The sequence below is a fragment of the Ranitomeya variabilis genome, chromosome 2 (genome assembly GCF_051348905.1).
Source record: "Ranitomeya variabilis isolate aRanVar5 chromosome 2, aRanVar5.hap1, whole genome shotgun sequence".
Classification (NCBI taxonomy): domain Eukaryota; kingdom Metazoa; phylum Chordata; class Amphibia; order Anura; family Dendrobatidae; genus Ranitomeya; species Ranitomeya variabilis.
The window spans coordinates 241,720,224-241,735,090 of record NC_135233.1 but is presented as its reverse complement, the minus strand read 5'-3'; the positions used below and the strand labels follow the sequence as shown (position 1 = coordinate 241,735,090).

The 14,867-nt window shown below is 42.7% G+C and overlaps 1 protein-coding gene and 1 long non-coding RNA gene across 35 annotated transcripts in view; one reads left to right on the top strand and one right to left on the bottom strand.

Annotated features, from left to right (window-relative positions):
• RALGPS1 (Ral GEF with PH domain and SH3 binding motif 1) overlaps window positions 1-14,867 on the bottom strand; it is a 1,054,187-nt gene that overhangs the window by 210,493 nt on the left and 828,827 nt on the right. The window lies entirely within an intron of this gene.
• LOC143805241 (uncharacterized) overlaps window positions 11,158-14,867 on the top strand; it is a 91,190-nt gene continuing 87,480 nt past the window's right edge. For both annotated transcript variants that reach the window (XR_013221206.1, XR_013221205.1), the window contains exons 1-2: window positions 11,158-11,345; window positions 11,577-11,988. This is a non-coding gene — a long non-coding RNA (uncharacterized LOC143805241). The remainder of the gene's footprint in view (window positions 11,346-11,576; window positions 11,989-14,867) is intronic.

Below are 14,867 nucleotides of genomic sequence, written 5' to 3'. Positions count from 1 at the left end.
AAATTCCTAAACTTAAACCTGTCTCCGGAAAACAGTTCAGGAATCGGTATTTTAGGTTCTGACCTAGGATTTCTGATAACATAGTCTTGTATGCCCTGCACACGAGTAGCCAGCTGGTCCACACTTGTAATCAAGGTCTGGACATTCATGTCTGCAGCAAGCATAGCCACTCTGAGGTAAAGGGGAAGAAGAAAAAAAAAAAAACTCAGAATCTTCTTTCTTATAATCCCTCTTCTGCAATGCATTAAACATTTAATACTGGCCTGGCAAACTGTTATGACCCCAATGGCGAGGGTCTCAGAGGAACGTGGAAGTCTGCAGAATACAAAAATCCAGCTCATAGGGCAGTGGTAACTGGGTTGACCATATATCTACTCCTAACGCCAACACTAGAAGTAGCCGGGGATCATTCCTACGTTGATTCTAGATGACACGCGCCAGCCGGAGAATCTAGCTACCCCTAGTAGAGGAAAACAAAGACCTTTCTTGCCTCCAGAGAAGGGGACCCCAAAGCTGGATAGAAGCCCCCCACAAATAATGACGGTGAGGTAAGAGGAAATGACAAACACAGAAATGAACCAGGTTTAGCACAGAGAGGCCCGCTTACTGATAGCAGAATAAAGAAAGGTAACTTATATGGTCAACAAAAACCCTATCAAAATCCACACTGGAAATTCAAGAACCCCCGAACCGTCTAACGGTCCGGGGGGAGAACACCAGCCCCCTAGAGCTTCCAGCAAAGGTCAGGATATAGATTTGGAACAACCAAAACCAAAAACAAATAGCAAAAAGCAAAAGGCAGACTTAGCTGATATAACTGGAACCAGGATCAGTAGACAAGAGCACAGCAGACTAGCTCTGATAACTACGTTGCCAGGCATTGAACTGAAGGTCCAGGGAGCTTATATAGCAACACCCCTAACTAACGACCCAGGTGCGGATAAAAGGAATGACAGAAAAACCAGAGTCAAAAAACTAGTAACCACTAGAGGGAGCAAAAAGCAAATTCACAACACATATCCTTCGTAATAGATTAAGACAATTTTCAGGGGCAAGTTGTCATCTGATGACGTAAATTGCATTTTTTGCATCTGACTTTTGTGTATCAGTTTTGAAAATCAAGTTTGTGAATTGAACCATTATATCGTCAATGTGCAGTCAGTATTGTGCTGGAAGAAGACCAAGAAACTCATGTGTGAATAAGCCCTACTGAGATATATAGGCTGCCGATCAGAAGCAGCTAGAGTGCAGAGGTGCCTGCCCCCATCTAGCACTGATAATACCCTCTAATCCCACATCACATGTGTTTCACATTTGTATTAAACAATTCCTATCCACTTACACTGTTTATGAATCTACAAGTGAGTAATGAATGAGTAAATATGCAGAATGGGAGTCCTTGAAGTCTCATTACTGTTCACTCACCATACGGAAACTGTTATGCGGCCGCGAGGCAGATAAAAAATGGAGAGAGGACAGAACCAAAGTAAAAATTTCAATAAGTGAGTGAAAAACCCAGTCCCAGTGTTTATCCGTTACCAAGGTAACTAGCTCAACAGATTGTGCAACCTCCGCGGTCAGATAAGTGTTTACGCGGAAAAGATGAAGAAAAAAAATGTTTGTTTTAAATAGTGAACGTGCTATGAGGATGACATCATGAAAAACGTCTGCCCCCACCTCCTCTATTACTGACTGCCAGACTAAATGATGCTCAGCCATTGTTTGCAGTATTTCATCAGGGCTGGTTATTGTTACCAGCGTCTCTACCATCAGAGATACTTATAAAGGCTTCAAAATTAAAAATGAGGGAGGGGGTATCCCTGCACTCGAGAAGTGCAAAATAGCTCAAGGCAGATTTACTACTGCTTCCAAGACCGCTATCCCTTAAGCCCCCGTCACACTAAGCGAGGTCGCTAGCGAGATCGCTGCTGAGTCACAAGTTTTGTGACGCAACAGCGACCTCAGTAGCGATCTCGCTATGTTTGACACATAGCAGCGACCAGGCCCCTGCTGTGAGATCGCTGGTCGTGTCGGAATGGCCTGGACCTTTTTTTGATTGTTGAGGTCCCGCTGGGTAGCACACATCGCTGTGTTTGACACCTTACCAACGACCTCGTTGACGAATCAGACACCGACACATAGGCGTGCATTTGCGTTGCCTTTTCCGCACCCCTCCGCTCCGATTGGTGGTCGCTACTGCGTTCTGATTGGCGGTCATGCCTTCAACAGAAGGCGACATAGTAGCGCTTCCATCCTTTGTTCCTGACCGCGTGGTGGTTTGCAGATCGTTGTAGAGTTCTCCAGCCTGCGACTCCTCTTCGATTTATCTATTCTTCAACGGTTCTTCTGACACCTATATTTTGTGCACGGTAGGGCTATTGTGTCGCCTCATAAGGCAAGGCCGCCACCAATCAGAACGCAGTAGCGACCACCAATCGGAACTGAATGGGCGCGGAAAAGGCAACGCAAATGCACGCCTGTGTGACTACAACGTCACACAGGACGTCCCTCATCGAGGTCTGAATCGTCATAATAGCTGCCATGTGACAGGGTCACAACGACCAACGACATCATTGTACAGGTCGCTACAGGTCGCCGCATCGCTGCTGCGTCGTTGGGAAGATCTCACTGTTTGACATCTCACCAGCGACCACATAGCGACGCAGCAACGATCCCTGACAATTCGTATCGTTGTCGGGATCGCTTTAGCGTCGCTAAGGCTACGTTCACATTTGCGTTGTGCGCCGCAGCGTCGGCGCCGCAGCGCACAACGCAAACAAAAACGCGGCAAAACGCACGCTAAAACGCTGCGTTTTACGCCGCATGCGTCCTTTTTGGCCGAAAGTTGGACGCAAAAAAAATGCAACTTGAAGCGTTTCTTGCGTCCAACGCTTGCGGCCATGCGGCGCAAAACGCAGCACAACGCATGTCCATGCGCCCCCATGTTAAATATAGGGGCGCATGACGCATGCGGCGACGCTGCGGCGCCCGACGCTGCGGCGCTGACCGCAAATGTGAACGTAGCCTAAGTGTGACGGGGCCATTAGCCTCACAAATTACTCCTGCAGTACTTGTACCACAGGTGTACAACCCAAGGCTCACAGTGAATAAATTGGGCTTCATAATGGGATCCTGATCAATTAGATGGCTAGCTCAGAGAAAGAGACATAGATAGCTCAGAGATAGATATGCTTAGATATAAGTAGATTAACAGAAAGCCAGAGAGATAGACAGACAGACCACAGCTGGTTCTACCACAAGGACACTGGACCCATGGGCTAGCTTCACTGCACATGTCCATATGTAGAGCCCCTGCCGCACATGCATCTCCCACGAGTAGGACACAGACTGCACATACAAGTTGTGCAGAATGCTACACACGACACATGAGCGTAACGGCTGCACAGATGCTATGTCCCCTGGTGCACAGAAAAGCTGGTATGAGCTAGATACATAGGAGATAGGAGAGTTTGTACCACCTCACAGAGACTATCGCTTCCTGTCTGCCAGTGTCATTCCTTATTTTGTTAGGTGAACTGCAGCTGCAAATCTGTTGCAAAATCCACATGATTTGGTGCTTGATTCATCCATTAACAGTCATTAAATTTAACAAAACAAAGCAGCTCATTTTGGCTTGACCGCCATATGTGAGATTGATCCTTGATAAACATTAGGGATGACGTCAGGGTGCACCAAATCTTAAGAGGGTGAACCATACACCAGCGTTACCACATTTGCTCACAGGTCCCATAGAAACCCAGATCGTTAGTTAAAAGGATTAAAGTTCAGAACTTCTGGCCGTGTATGACTCTCTGAAGTGTTACATCTCTGAAAATCACTGATGAAAAAATAAATTAATTGTGAAGCTTCTCTCTTTTGACTACCGTGAATAATACGATCCATGTGACACACAAGCCCTTACACCACAAAGCCAGTGAGCGTGCCCCACTGAGTGCAGGGTATCCCATACTCTGTGTGTTTGGATGACCACTGAATTACAGACTCGGAGCCAGATAATCGCTTTTTAGAAGAGCCACAGAAAAAGCTGAACCACCATTATGTAGCAGGGTGGAAATCTTATTCCCACACCAATATTACTAGCAGGAAAAGAGAAGAGGAACGTGAAAATCCAGCCAAGAATCATCTAATGGCGAAAGATATTAGACAGCAGAACAATCTTTATTATTGGATATTAGGCCCTAGTTTATAGGCTCTGTGTGTGTAACTTATTCTCCCAGGTCCTCATACCAATGGTGGGAGAGACACGGAATACCCCACGGTGCTATCCCGGATATGAGGCATTACTGGTCACCATTCTTCACATTCCTCTTTAGATCAGTGGAGAAAAACTGCATAACAGGCACAGAAAATTATAAAAAAGTAAAATAAAAAAAGCTATATAAAAGCCTAAATACTAATTAATTTAAAGGGGTATTCTATTCCCATCAAGGATCTAAGACATCATCCTGGCTAATGCAAGCAGGCAGAGAATGAATGCAAAGTTGGTTCGTACTCACAGTGATGGGAGTTATGTAAACAGCTAAACGTGAAGGCATCACTCCATTTATTCTGTAAGCAGGACTGAGATTGGGGGACAGACCCCCTTTCTTCACAGAGGTGGAAAATGAATCATTCATACTTATGATATATCCACTGGATATGCAAAAAAGGTGTCTGATGCGAATACCCCATCAAAGACTCCCATATAAAGACATGCTAAATGTAAATGTCACCTATAAAAATCCTAAAAAAATCCCATGAACAAATAATTACTCTTTGGGAGTGTTAGGGGGTCACCCACTTTCCTCCTTCTCCCAAACCTCACATCAGACTTGTCTTGTCACCTGCACTATTCTGACAGCAGTATGAGATGAGGAACACTGAGCCAAAGAGTGAAAAAAAAAATCTTTGGACAAGTCTTTTTTTCATCTATTTAATTTTCTAATTCATTTTAGATCTATTTTTTTCTGGCATTAAGGGCAAACACGTAATATAAATGTGAGTAGTGTAAGAAAAAATAATCATGGCATCCAAACAACAAAGATGCAAACCTGGGAGAATATCCCAGCTACAAGGCGATACCCTCACAGTTTATAGAAGGCTATAGACACAGGTTATAAGTACTAGCCCTTGATGGTCTGTTCATACCATGTGCTCCATGTTGTATTTCTGCCACTTTTGTGGTGTATGCGGACCTCAGATTAATATTCATAATGAGACTTATACATAAAAATACAGGGCTAATTAAGAGCAGCTGTAGATCTCTGCTCCAACAGAACAGGCATTGATTTACGCAGGACCCCAGTGTGACAAGTAACAATGTCTTCTGTCATGTTGGATCAGGGTTAATTAGTAACAGGCAGACGAAAATGTGGATGCTTACAAGAAGTGGAGGTAAAGGGTCTCGCTTCTCTGTGCTTGGCATACATGTCATTTCCCAGGTGCAGGCTAGCCCATTCCTGCTCCTGTCATCCCAGCAAGGATTATTGGGAATGACAGCTAATTTACATTCATTCATAGGGTGGGGAGTTTGATTGTCGGATGTCAATCACGGTGTCCACATCTATGAATCCAAGCTTTCAGATTGATGGCATTGCTACTAACACGGTTCATAAGTGCAGACGGAGGATTTTACTCTCATTATAAATGTGATTATTGCTCTGTTGTTGTGTGGACGGCGATGTCTGGGTCATGCGGAGAATAAGCATATCTATATGTAAAAGTGTCACGCACTCTGTCACCGAGAACATGTGGTACGCTCATCTAGCACCAAGTAGGTGCTTTTATATCCCATACCAGCTGATCCATGGTGTCCCTATGGACTGCAGCACAGACATCAAAGTTTCTCTTATGTGCACTAGAAAATGCAAGACACTGGTCAGAGTATGTAGCGCTCCGGCCGGCAGGTCCCATCTCCAAAGTACAGGGAGATCGGGTCCCACCTGCCCGCAGGCATTCCCCTGGTCCACGCAATACTTCTCACCCAGTACACGCTCCCGCAACGCTACAACACTGGCAGCAGCGTCTGTCTGACGGGTCTCCTCTGCTCACTCACTTCCTGGTTACAGGGGAGAGCGCATAGGGCACGCGCTGCGGTCAAATAATTTAAAGGGCAAGCACACCCTTTTTCCTGAATGTGCTCTCAGCCAATCGCTGGGAGATCAGGGTGTATTCAAGGTTCTCACTTCCTTTGGGAGGTGCCTGGGCAACTTTGTGTTTTCTGCTTAGTTGCCGTCCTCAGGTTGCAGATCACACTTGCTTACTCTGCCTTGCCTGAACTAAAATCCAGTGTTTTTTCCCTAGTGCCATTGTCCCGAATACCTACCATTTACCTTTGGACTCTGATGGTTTCATTAGGTCCTGCTGGTTCTCTTGCTCCAGTTCCCTGGACCTCTTGCTCCTCCTCACCCAGTACCACTGTCCCTTTGGTCTCTGGAGCTATTGCACGTGAGCTTCCTTGGCTGCGAAGTATATCCCTGTATAGGGGTTTGCATTGGAGCTCCCTCGGGGAGTATTCTGTGTTTCAGCCCAGGGGGTTCTCCCTTGTGGGTCCCCCTGCTTTATAACCTGAATAAAGCTTTGCTGATTCATCTGACATCCTTGTCTGGCTGGTTCCTAGGGTTCAGCTTCCACAGAGTCCTCTGTGGTCTAGTGGGTTCACTAACCTTGCTCTGCCTGCCTTGGCGTGACAGAGTATAGTATACATTGGGCACTAGGAACTGAGCATCCCCAAAGGAGAGAAGAAAGTACTGTAGGTACTATGCATGTCTACAAAGCCTGGGAGACTGTGTGACTAAATCTTCACTCTACTGCTGCTAAAAAGTGGTAACAATTACACAGCTATGCATTGGATCAAACTTAAAGAGGTGCATAAGGTGTCGATGGATGAAAGAAAATTTAAGCCTACACCTTTGTTTTAGTGGTGGACTCTACAACTGGATCTTCAATAGTAAAACCTTTTGATTATCTCTATGACATGTCAAAAGTTTTTAGAACATGCAAAACATTTTGTCTTGTGCGTCAAACTTAGAAATAAGGTGCCCTTATGAGAAGTGGGACTCTTAAGACCCCTGACAATATTGAAGACTGATTTGGCCGACTGTCTAACGTGTATGGGGGCCCCCGACAGCTTATGTCAGGAAAGATTAGGATCCGGCATGTCCAATTTTGGGCTGCAGATCTTTTTTGTTCTCTAAGAGATAAGACATTTCTGGAAGCGTCTTTTTCATATAGGATACATGAGCGGTCTGCAGTGTGGGCACTCCTGTGTATGGGAGAGTCGGGTGAGAAAGCTGTTGGACAAATGATGCTTTGGCCAGCAATTATCTAGAGTGTATGGGGGGCTTTGGTAGAGGAAATCAGACATCTATGACGGATACTCTCTATATGTCTCCCTATACTTTATTTGAGAGTCTTGGAGGTTGTGCAATCTGCCAGTGTGGCCTGTCGGTTGAGAAAACAATGCACTTCTGTACTACAGGAAATCATCCTGACTATATAAGTAAAAAATATATAATTAGTCTTCCAATTTTCCCTTTTTGAGCCCAAATCTTACTTTTCCTCTCTGGATGAGATTATCAGACAAATACCAAAACATCATCCCAAGAGACCACTTATATGTACTATCCAGATTGTTTCATGAGATTTATTTCATAGATATATCTTTATGGCACATGATAATGCTGATTTTTACACACATGTGAACACTGGTGGCTATTTTTCTCCTGAAGTGTCAAGTATGACTTCTTTGCTATCTTGCCGAATAGGAGGATTTGTGGGTTATGATCCACGCTGCCAGCTCATCCAGAACAGACAAAATGTACAATTGAACAGTGGTTTATTCTACGCGTTTCGGAGAGCATATGACTCCTTCTTCAGAAAAATACCACAAGTGCAGACAACACTTGTTACAGACTTTAAATAGGTTCAAATTTTAAATAAAAGCGCAAGAGGCTCACCTGACAGATGATGTCACCGGTGCTGACGTATTAGCACATGATAAATATATTAAACGACAAGTGAATAATAAATAGTGTATAAAATAATTAAATTCGTCATAAATACCTACTTATCTTTTACAGGAATATGGAAAAATCAATCATACAGAAGAAAGTAAAAAAGAGAAAAGAAAAAAGAAAAAGAGAGGGGAGAGCAAGAACCCGCAGAAATGCATCTCATGTCCTCTCTCATCCATATAAGCCATAAGTAAGGTAAGTAAAGAGAGGACATGAGATGCATTTGTGCGGGTTCTTGCCCTCCCCTCTCTTTTTCTTTTTTCTGTATGATTATAATTTTTCTATATTTCTGTAACATATAAGTAGGTATTTATGAAAAATTGAATTATTTTATACACTATTTATTATTCACTTGTCATTTAACCCCTTAGTGACAGAGCCAATTTGATACTTAATGACCGAGCCAATTTTTACAATTCTGACCACTGTCACTTTATGAGGTTATAACTCTGGAACGCTTTAACAGATCCTGCTGATTCTGAGATTGTTTTTTCGCGACATATTGTACTTCATGTCAGTGGTAACATTTCTTCAAAATTACTTGCGATTATTTATGAAAAAAACGGAAATATGGCGAAAATTTTTATAATTTTGCAATTTTCAAAATTTGTATTTTTATGCCCTTAAATCACAGAGATATGTCACGAAAAATAGTTAATAAATAACATTTCCCACATGTCTACTTTACATCAGCACAATTTTGGAAACAAATTTTTTTTTTTGTTAGGGAGTTATAAGGGTTAAAAGTTGACCAGCAATTTCTCATTTTTACAACACCATTTTTTTTTAGGGACCACATCACATTTGAAGTCATTTTGAGGGGTCTATATGATAGAAAATAACCAAGTGTGACACCATTCTAAAAACTGCACCCCTCAAGCTGCTCAAAACCACATTCAAGAAGTCTATTAACCCTTTACGTGCTTCACAGGAACTGAAACAATGTGGAAGGAAAAAATGAACATTTAACTTTTTTTTGCAAACATTTTACTTCAGAACCATTTTTTTTTATTTTCACAAGTGTAAAAACAGAAATGTAACCATAAATTTTGTTGTCCAATTTCTCCTGAGTACGTCGATACCCCATATGTGGGGGTAAACCACAGCACCGCAGAGCTTGGATGAGAAGGAGTGCCGTTTTACTTTTTCAATGTAGAATTGGCTGGAATTGAGATCGGACGCCATGTCGCGTTTGGTGAGCCCCTGATGTGCCTAAACAGTAGAAACCCCCCACAAGGGACCCCAATTTGGAAACTAGACCCCCCAAGGAACTTATCTAGATATGTGGTGAGAACTTTGAATGCCCAAGAGCTTCACAGAAGTTTATAATGCAGTTGTGAAAATAAAAAATATTTTTGTTTTCCACAAAAAAGGTTTTTTAGCCCCCAAGTTATAATTTTCACAAGGGTAACAAGAGAAATTGGACCTCAAAAGTTGTTGTCCAATTTGTCCTGAGTATGCTGATGCCCCATATGTGGGGGTAAACCACTGTTTGGGCGCACGGCAGAGCTCAGAAGGGAGGGAGCACCATTTGACTTTTTGAGCGCAAAATTGGCTGTCGTGTTTGGAGACCCCCTGATGTACCTAAACAGTGGAAACCCCCAAATTCTAACTCCAACCCTAACCCCAACACACCCCTAACCCTAATCCCAACCCGATCCATAATCCTAATCACAACCCTAACGATAATCACAACCCTAACCCCAAAACAACCATAACCCTAATCAGAACCCTAAATCCAACACACCCCTAATCCTAATCTCAACCCTAACCTCAAACCTAACCCTAATCCCAATACACCCTAACCCTAATCCCAACCCTAACCTTAACCCTAATCCCAAACCTAACCCTAATCCCAAACGTAACCCTAATGCCAACCCTAATCCAAACCCTAACCCTAATCCCAACTCTAACCCTAACTTTAGCCGCAACCCTAGTCCTAACTTTAGCCCCAACCCTAGCCCTAAATTTAGCCCCAACCCTAACTTTAGCCCCAACCCTAACCCTAAATTTAGCCCCAACCCTAAATTTAGCCCAACCCTAACCCTAAATTTAGCCCCAACCCTAACCCTAAATTTAGCCCAACCCTAACCCTAAATTTAGCCCCAACCCTAACCCTAAATTTAGCCCCAACCCTAACCCTAAATTTAGCCTCAACCCTAACCCTAAATTTAGTCCCAACCCTAACCCTAACTTTAGCCCCAACCCTAACCCTAAATTTAGCCCCAACTCCTCTAGCTGCCTGCCGGCAGATCATGGCGGGCGCACTGCGCATGCGCCCGCCATTTTCTTAACGGAGGAAGAAGCCAGCAGCCAGGAGGGGACACAGGGGGACCCAGGGACACCGGTAAGTATAACAGGATCCCCGAATCCCCCTATTTCTCTGTCCTCTGATGTGCGATCACATCAGAGGACAGAGAATTACACATCGCTTTTTTTTTTTTGCTGTCGCCGGTAAACAGTTAATTACCGGCGATCGCAAAACAGGGGTCGGTAAAAACCGACTCCGATCATGTTCTTTGGGGTCTCGGCTACAACCGGCAGCCGAGACCCCAAAGATCTTCCGGGTGCCGGCCGGCGGGCGCACTGCGCATGCACCCGCCATTTTTTGGCCGGAACAAGATGGCGGCGCCCATCGGGAGCCACGAGGAGTACCTGGGGAGACAGGTGAGTATCGGGGGGCGATCGGGGACCCCATTTCTGTCCTCTGATGTGCGATCACATCGAAGGACAGAGAAATTAAATGGGAAATCGCGTTTTTGGGTTTTTTTTGCGACCGCCGGTAAACGGTTAATTACCGGCGATCGCAACCCGGGGGTCGGTAAAAACCCCCCGAATCATGTTCTCTGGGGTCTCGGCTACCCCCGGTAATCGAGACCCCAGAGGAAATCCGACTCTGGGGGGGCGCTATTCACTTTTTCCACAGCGCCGTTAATTAACGGCGCTGTGGTTTATGTACCCTTAACTGCCGCCGTTAAAAGGCGCATCGGCGGTCGTTAAGGGGTTAATATATTTATTATGTGCTAATACATCAGCACCTGTGAACGTCATCTGTCAGGTGAGCCTCTGGCGAGTTTATTTGAAATTTGAACCAATTTAAACAACAAGTGTTGTCTGTACTTGTGGTATTTTCCTGAAGAAGGAGTCATATGCACTCTGAAATGCGTAGAAGAAACCACTGTTCAATTGCACATTTTGCCTGTTCTGGATGAGCTGGCAGCGCGGATCATAACCCACAAATCCTCCTATTCAGCGATTTAGCTACAGTCGCGTGTCGACGGGTGGCTCTGCGGCAGCCAGCACTTTATGCCTATGAATCTTCTACATCAGGTGAGCAGTTACATTACTGGCGAATCATCTTTTAAATTGTGAGATAGGACACTATCTGCGCTTTTTCTTTCCTACAAGGTATATCACTAGTTCTTTGCTATCTGAAATTCCTAGGCGTACTGTTGTAAGTGTCCATCGGTACTTAAGAGAATAACTTTCATATATCTAATCATGACTTCACAGGTATTTATTTTTATTTTACTCACTTATATAGTGCCATTCATTCAACAGCGCTTTACGGACATAACCATCACTGTCCCAGTGAGGCTCACACTCTAGACTCCCTGTCGGTATGACTTTCGAGTGTGGAAGGAAAACAGAGAACCAAGAGGAAACCCACGCAAACACGGGGAGAACATACAAACTCCTTGCAGATTTTGTCCTTGGTGGGATTTGAACCCAGGATCCCAGCGCTGCAAGGCTGCAGAGAAGACCGCCAATCAGCAGAACCAGTTAATCAGGCGAATATTGTGACATGCAAAAATAAATAAAAATTGAAGACCACTAGTGCTAAAGATCTTACACAGATGCATGAAAAATAATCATACTACCCACCATGATAATCATTTCGTACTATTAAATATTTGAAGATAACCAGTCCGGGGTTTAGACCTTCACAGAAGACGTCTGGGGATGGATTCAGGTAGGACTACTGCCCATTGACGTCATTCATACATGGATCTGCAGATGTGGCCAGCCATCTAACACCTCATTAACCTTCTTTGTGGTGGGCTGATTGCCGAGAGGTTAGTGGCAATGATGGCTCCTGTATAATTATGGTTTTGGAGTAACACATGGCAATCTTTGTGGTCACCTCTAGATAAAACCATTAATTATAACAAGTCCCTCTGTAAATGGTACAAAGTTCGCGGTTACAAGTTACAGAGCAGCCTGTGTCACAGTTCATCCTAATAAGAATGACTGGACCACCACTGATAAATCAAAATAGAAATTAAAATGCAGTAAAAAAGTAGTGAATATTTTTTTGTCACTGCAATCATGCTTCAGGGTGAAAGATAAATTTGAGATTCCTTTACCTTGGTGAGAAAGAACTGCTCTGTGTAGGGTAGAGAGAAGACCGTGACAACTGCTCAGAGTGATTGGTTCAGATAATTGTTTTTCACCATTTTTAAAAACTTACTTCCACTTAAAACTAAAAGTCAGTTTCCGGTTTGTAAGATCTTGGGAGTTCGACTCTTGAAACCCCAAGCTGACTAGCTCTGTCCCTTTCCGGGGAAGGTGACTAAGGTGTAATACCTAGCATACTAAATAAAGTTATGGCGCTTCATTGTAAACAATAAAACAACTTATTGGCAGTGGTTCAGAGATTTAGATCCTCACTGAGGACCTACATGAAGGTTAAACCATCAATTAAAAAATAATGCACCCATCAGCACCTGGCACTTCTCTGTTTTGTGTCTAAACTCTCAGTAAATGTTCAGATCTTAGTCACCTGAATCGATCTAGTGTAAACTTGTAAACACTAGAGAGGGAAGACGGGGGATGCAAATGCAGCTTCTCACACAGTGTTTCAATGAAACTCTACATTAGGAAAGAGGGGAGCAGTCTGGGAGATACCGGATTGGCCCAGAGCATAATTCTTATCCCACAACCCAGAGAGCAAATATGGTAGAAAAAAATGTGCTTTTCCAGCAATAGAAAAAAAGAAAATAACTCCTAATATGCAACATTTCTGTCTGCGCTGATCTAATACATATCTACAGCTGCCTAGGAAATAATTTTTACTTTTTGATTACAATTATTAAACATCTTCCAACAGTTCAACCAATTATCAGGTGATATAAAAGCACAAAGGAAACCCATTATTATAGTTCTGTCTTGCCTTTTTACATTACTATGTCTTACATCCCAAGTCTGATCCCGCTAAGAAGAGAATTGCACTTTTGACCTAGAGGAAAGCTCTGAACTACAGGGCGAAATCTTTTATTTTCACAAAAATAAAATAAACAAAAATTCCAAAGTGACAGACAATTCTGAAGATTGCTCAATGCACCGGCGACCACTGGAGCGTTCTGCATTATATCATGTCCACAACAAACCACATTGCCTTGCTGCAACTGTTATTTGGAACTTGGATCTCAAAATGTGTTGCTCCGATTACTGTTTTTTCCATTCCAAGGACAAGTTTAGGCTCATGCATACCACAATCATGAAGTAATAGATCTCCAACTACACTAACTTTTGCTTTATTGATTTAACCCTTTCCTTATTCATAGAAAAGAGAATCACACTCAGAATGGAAACAAGGTTATGGACATCATAAACCTCCTCTGGAGGACCGTGTCTTCCTACATAACATTATCCATAAGAAGGTTAACATTTAGTAGTCATAATATTTAATGTTAAACTATGCGGGGTAGGGGGGATATCCTCATGAGGTGGATTTTTGTTTTTACAACTGCAGTAATCAACACATGAATTTATGTTACAAGTAAAAACCTGACATCAGCAATAACATCATTATAAAGGCGTCAGCCAGGTTAATAACTGCATATTATTAGAGAATTTAAAGGGATTGTTCGTCGCTTCTCACTTCTGCTTCAGGAGGTGAGTGGTGTCGGTGACGTACTGTCTCCACATAATTTCATGCAGTATTGTGCGTGCCCTCAGTAGATTTATGGAGATGGGATATCATTGGCACCGCTCACCTTCTTAAATGTAACTAAAACCACAACACTTAAGATAAAAAATTATATAAAATCAATAAATCTAAAGATATAGTAAAAATATCAATATAATTAATATATATATATAAGATATATCAAGAGTGTGGTAAAAACAAGTGGTAACCACTCAATGGAAAGTAAGACCAAGGCCAAGAACACAAATTAGAAAAAGAAGTAAACACCAGACAGGAATCAGTATAGTATTAGTTAATTGTTACTTATAACTATGGCAGTGAGGAAAATCACAATAAAGAATAAAAAAAAAAACACAGTGTGCACTCTCCAGGATACATAAAATATAATTAATCATTTAGTTATCAAAATGAATAATTGCCCTCTCAGTAGACAGTTAGAAAATCCTAGTTCTCTGATAAAAACAATTGGAAGTGAATAGAGTATAAGATCGAATAAGTATATAAAAATACATATGCGCTCAATGTGCAATCCTAGCAATAAGGTGTCAAGGTAGCAGGTACATCAGTACCTAATATGCAAGTAGTGCATATTAATAAACCGGAGCAAGTGCTCAGCATATGTGCCAAAAAGTGTGTATCAGAGCGATAATCACATTATACAAAATACCTTGAGGGGTTTAAGATCCGTGTGTGCACACGCGCTCCGACGCGCGTTTTGGTTTTACTTCCTTCATCAGGGGGAGTGACGGGGAGTGGTTTATGATATATTAATGGTTTTTGGTTTTGAATCTATGCTGCACTACTTGCACATTAGGTACTGATGAACCTGCTACCTTGACACCTTATTGATAGGATTGCACACTGAGCACATATGCATTTTTATATATTTACACTCTATTCACTTCCAATTGTTTTTATCA